The following is a 6,000-nucleotide window of genomic DNA, read 5'->3' as shown; positions in this document are numbered from 1 at the left end:
TATTTGATCCGGCCTCTATATCATTTTCCCCAGGTTTTAATAATTGGCATTGATAGGTTGGCCCAGGTTGCAATTCGGCTAAGTTCACTTCCATTTCTTCATTTAGAGATTCGAAATTATCATCGTTAACGTTCATATTGTCTAAATATGCTACTTTTTCTCTTCGAACAAACTTGTCAATTTTCTCAACCTTTCTTTCTCTGCTCGCATTTGTTCAATTCGTCTCACTTTTTCTACTAGTTGAGCCATATCTCTTAATTGTTCATTTATAAGTTTCTTTCGAATCAAAAAATCTAACCCAGTGGCGGCAATTTTTACCAACTCATGCTCAGGAATATTCGTGTAACATCGAGACTTTAGTTTCCTAAATCTATTCAAATATTCGTCCAATGTCTCATGATGTTGCCTCTTCATATTCATCAAATCAACTATGCTCACCTTGATTTCCTCTCGAAAAAAGTTTTCGTGGAAACTCCTTTCCAATTGTGCCCAAGTAATAATCGAATTAGATGGCAAAGTCGTAAACCACGTAAAAGCATGTTTGGTTAGTGAACTTGGAAAATATTTCATTTTCAAATATTCATTACCCACTAGGTCTCCACACTCGACTAGATATCTGGCTATGTGTTCTACGGTGGATTCACCTAACTCTCATGCGAATTTTGAGAATTTCGGGACTTTCATCCCCCTGGGTAGCTCAGATTGGGTAATATAGTCAGGAAAGGCAGATACAAAGTAAGGGTGCTCATTGCGCCCCGTTTCAAATCCGTGCTTATTCAGTACCTTCTCGACTATATGATCCAAATTTTCCTCGACATTTCTCAGAGGTCCCCCTTGATTGAGATTGATACGATTTCTAATTTCTCGAATATTCATCTCATTGATGGTTGGATTTTCGAGGCCGTTCAGATTTACACTCGTATCTCTCGAGAGTCGATTATCATTAATTTTATCTCCTATTTTGCTCATCAGCTCGTATAGGGGTGTGAGTATGTTGTGCATTTGTGTAGACAACAAATTTACCATATCGTGGTTACTATGATCCATTTGTTGTCGAAGGGCTATCATGGCTTCATTGCTTATACCCGTGGGTATATAATTACTTTGTCGAACCAATGACCCTTCTTGGCTTGTGCCAACATGCTGGTGAGGATCGTGCATGATAAAGCTCATTCCATTTGGGACTGCATTATACCCATATGATGATATTTGCATTTGAGGATTGTGCCCAGAATATGGTATTGGCATTTCTACGCTTATGGGCTGGGTACTTCTCCAATTCGGAGGCATTCCCCATGGATGTTCACGGGTAGCGTTCACCATTTCTTGTGACGCATTCAGAAATCCCGCGGAGTTCGGAATATTTACAGGAGGTGGAGACATTGCCCCCCTGGCTTCATTTGGCACATTTTCTTGATTTGTATTCCGATTTTCTCCATTACCCTGTTCTTCATTAAGCGCATCTCTTCTGCTGGATGTAGACATAGTTGTCCCACTTCTAAGTCTCATAAAAATAGAAGCACACACAAAACTAGTTCAATTAGTTCAATGAAGTTCACCAAACGAGTCCCACTGGGCGTGCCAATTTGTTTACGGTGGATTTCGTTTTATGGATCCTTTTTATTCGAACTAGCACGATTTCACGTTTCAATTTATGCGTGTTCGTGACATGACAGAATTGAAGACTTTCAGTGAAAAAATAAAACCGTACAAGTAAGAAATAGAGTTTTCATTAAATGGTAACAGAATTACAATTCGTAAGGGTAACGAAACGTGTTTAGAATGACTACACTACACTAGACTAGATTATGCTATGCTACGCTATGCTATGCTACTCCTAAAAAAGGAAAAAGAAAGGTGGTCGAGAAATCGTACCCAAAGTTGTCTCGTACGCACAGTATGCCTTATGCACAGGCTGCGGAGTGCATGTGAGGTATTGTGGGAATTAGATTTTCGACCTTCTGCTACGAGCATGGCTCGTTTAATTTATAGAAAAATATTTGGGAAAGGTAACTGTTTCTGACGTGCCCCGGAAGTGCATAACCGTTCTAAACTTCCACCTCGACCTCGTGGCTTATTCCCGGGCACGTCTTTGGATAACTCTTGGAACTGCTCATTAACTTCCCCAAACCGTTCTGCAGCCTTTGACACTTATCCCATGATTTACTTCAACCGCTCTTAAATCGTGTCTCCTTTAAGTTCTTCATTCCGAGAGGTTGCGAGGTGTGTTCGTGTATGTCCGGATTCTTGGGATTTCGAGTAACCAACGAAAAATATACTACTCGAGTGTTTCCTGATTTTTCTTATACTTTGAGAGGTTGCGAGGCTGTGAGCCTTTCTCTTGAGCAGCGTCCTTCCTAGTTCAATAATTTCGAGAGTTTCTCGGAAAGTGTCTTCGTGTCCTTCCTGGTACAATGATTTCGAGAGTTTCTCGAAAAGTGTCTTCGTGTCCTTCCTGGTACAATGATTTCGAGAGTTTCTCGAAAAGTGTCTTCGTGTCCTTCCTGGTACAATGATTTCGAGAGTTTCACGAAAAGTGTCTTCGTGTCCTTCCTCAGAAACTTCTTTGCCATTTTCCGATCACCTAGGATTTAAAGCACCTCTGTATTTCGAGTGCCTCCGAATTCATTTTTCGGTACCAACAGGCACCTAAACCGATATATTTTAGGGAGAACCTGTTGGATAGCTCTTCCATAAATTGGCGTAGAAATCGAGATTACCGATGAGTAGAAGATCATCAACATTAACCAGTCAAAAAACTTACACCCCATCCTTATTCTAGACAAATAACGAGGACTCACTGCTGCGTTGTGAAGCCATAAGATCCAACATAATGTATCGCTAAACATGTACCCACATGCGCCATTTATTGAAATTTTCTATTTTTTATATATAATATTTTAATATATGTAAATTTAAATTTTGTAATATAATAACTATTATTTTGAAATATAAAGATATGAAATAAATATATTATAATTGTTATATGTTATTTTTTTTATTCATTATATTACAAATCTGTGTTCACACTATATTAAAAAAAACATTAAAATTATGTATTGACATTATGTACAAAAATAAATATTACATAAAATTAGTTTTGTAAGAGGAAAATTGAAAGAATTTATTATTGAAGTCAAAAATTGATTACAAAATAACAAACCACCAATGAAACAAATATGATATTAAAATGAATACATGTCACTATTTAGATGGATATTTAGTAATTTACTTTTTTGGTGTTAGGTTGTTGAATTATTATTTTTTTTGTTTGTTTTTCTTTAAACTTTGAATTAGAATTGTCTCTTTTCGAGGAATCAATTCGTATAGATGTCTTTCTCCTTGAATAAGCATTTTTATTTGATGATAATCCATCTTTTAACTTCTTGGATAGTTGTTTGTTTATACTTATAATGGATTCTTCATCCGAGGAAGAAATTGGTTGTGGTGATTTAGGCTCCTTGTTTGAATTTTAAAATATAATTAGTGACTAATAATATTGATATTCTTTAAGATAAGTTTTAAAGGATACAATTTTTTTTTAAATTTTAGTATTAAAAGAAAGGGATATGAGAGATTCATATATTCAACAAAATAAATATTAGGAGACCAAATTATGGAGAATAATATTACAATACAAAATCCACCTCTATATTTTAATTTTTAAGACTATAATTAATTAATTAAATAAAATTATTTCTAAATGGATGATATTAATAAATAATAAATTATTTAATATAAAATAATAAAATTAATGATTTTTAAGCATAATCTACTTGAAATTTTAATTTTCAGTTTCAATTAAAAATCGTGCATGCTAAATTACTAATTAACATGTATATATTCGTATTTACTAATTTAATGCATCATCTTTTTTGGAACATGGTTCTTCATAATAAACTAAATAATTTAGAAATCAAATTACTTATTCATTCGCGTTAATCCATTTTCTTCTAAATTAACATGATATATATGTATTGAAATTTATGAAAATAAGAATAGTTTAATTATCAATTTATTACTATTCAGTTTTATTAAAATATAATTACATTCCAATAGTATAATTGATGAAAATAATATTTTATATAAAATAGTAATAATGTGAGAATAAGTGTTATAATCAATTGAAATTCAAATTGTAATAATATTATTTTCTCTAGCAGAGACAATGTTTAACTTTGCAAAATTTGAAAGCATATTGAATGTTATTGTGCAAATTAACCGAATGGAATGTTGATTATTAAAATGTCAATCATAGAAAATAATAAATAATATTCAATTATTATTTATTAAACTCAATGACATAGTAGGTAAAAAAAGAGGGATTTGTAGTTATTATGTAGAGGTAATTCAGAATGACACATATGTAATTTTGTTGACATGCCAACATATTAGAGATATTAGGTAAAAAGAGAAGGATTTGTAATTATTATGTAGAGGTAATTCAGAATAATACATAAGCAATTTTGTTGACATAATAGCGTGTTAGGAATATTTTAAGATGAGGTATCAATGTAATACAAAGTAGCTTGACTTTTATATTATAAATAGATAGATAAATAGATGTGGAGCTTGTCTCATAGTCTATTTGAACAAATAATTTATTTAAGATCTTATTTAATAAGCTCTTATATAATAAAAAATTATGTTATGAGTGTTTAAAATTTAATAAGTTATTGTATTTAGATATACATATTAACAAATAGTTATACAATTTTAAAGTATTTGGATGTATTAAGCACTTATAAGATATTATCTTATATTAAAATTTTAAAAAATATAGATTAAATTTTGATTGAAAATAAAACAATAAAAAGACTTAAAAACATTTATAGTCCTACAAAATTAGTTGATTTTTTTATTTTAGTCCCTATAAAAATACCTCTTTGGTTTTCATCCCACTAAATTGAAACTATAGTTTTTAATCTCTATGTTTTTTAAAAGAGTAAGAGTAAGTGAATGTCCAAGATGTTACATGAAATTACTAGTGATATCATGTCAGTGTTTGAAATCTCTAAAAATTCGTATAAATCTTTTTAAAATAATTATTATTTATTCATCTACCTTAAAATAACTATTAGAGACAAAAAAATAGTAACTTTAAATTTTGAAGATATAAAAATTAAAGAAAAATATTTTACACATGATTTATTTATTTTACCAAGACCAAAAATAATGTTTACAAATTTTAGAAGGATGAAAAACAAAAAAAAAAATTACAAGGTCAAAATTTTAAAAATCAATTCTATATTAACCATGATTAAAAATTAAAAACCCTAAATTTTAAAAATTAAAAATAAATTATATATATTGTATAAAATCATGATTAAAAAATTATTATATAAATATTAACAACAAAACTATTCCAATGTGCTATTTAGTTTTAGAGAAGAGTAAAAAAGTTGTGAGTGTTTTTTTTTTTTTTATAATCGGGAAATGTAGATATGGGGGGAAAGATTAAAAAACATGGAAAAGAGAAAAAAAAATATAAAGAAGAACAAAAAACTTTTAAATGGAGAAACAAAAATATTTGGAAAGAATAATGAAAAAAATGTATAAAACTAATTTTTTAGTGAAAGAATGAAAAATAAAATAAAAATTAAAGTTATTTATATCGGGACAAGATTCAAACTTAGATATTTCTTAGTAAATTCTAACATAGACTAAGTAATAAGTTATATTAATCGGTTTATCAAAATAAATTTAAAACATATCTCATGAGATACTCATATAATATTTTATAAATTTAACTATATATTTTTATAGATACTTATAAAATAAGATAAGTACAAATAAGTTATTTATGTGTTCTTTCAAAGATTTTGTAAATGGCCTTCTTGGATCAACTTAATTACAAACATAATCTAGATGTTCTTTGTGGACAAAACCAGGAGATTGTTGCATGTAAACGTCCTCAATTAGGTGTCCTTGAAGAAACGCGTTATTAACATCTAGTTAGTGCATGGAGCAACCACGAGCAAGTGCAATAGTGAGAACAAC

Source organism: Cajanus cajan, chromosome 5 (genome assembly GCF_000230855.2).
Source record: "Cajanus cajan strain Asha chromosome 5, NIPB_CcT2T_4, whole genome shotgun sequence".
Classification (NCBI taxonomy): domain Eukaryota; kingdom Viridiplantae; phylum Streptophyta; class Magnoliopsida; order Fabales; family Fabaceae; genus Cajanus; species Cajanus cajan.
Note: the sequence above shows the minus strand (reverse complement) of the source record.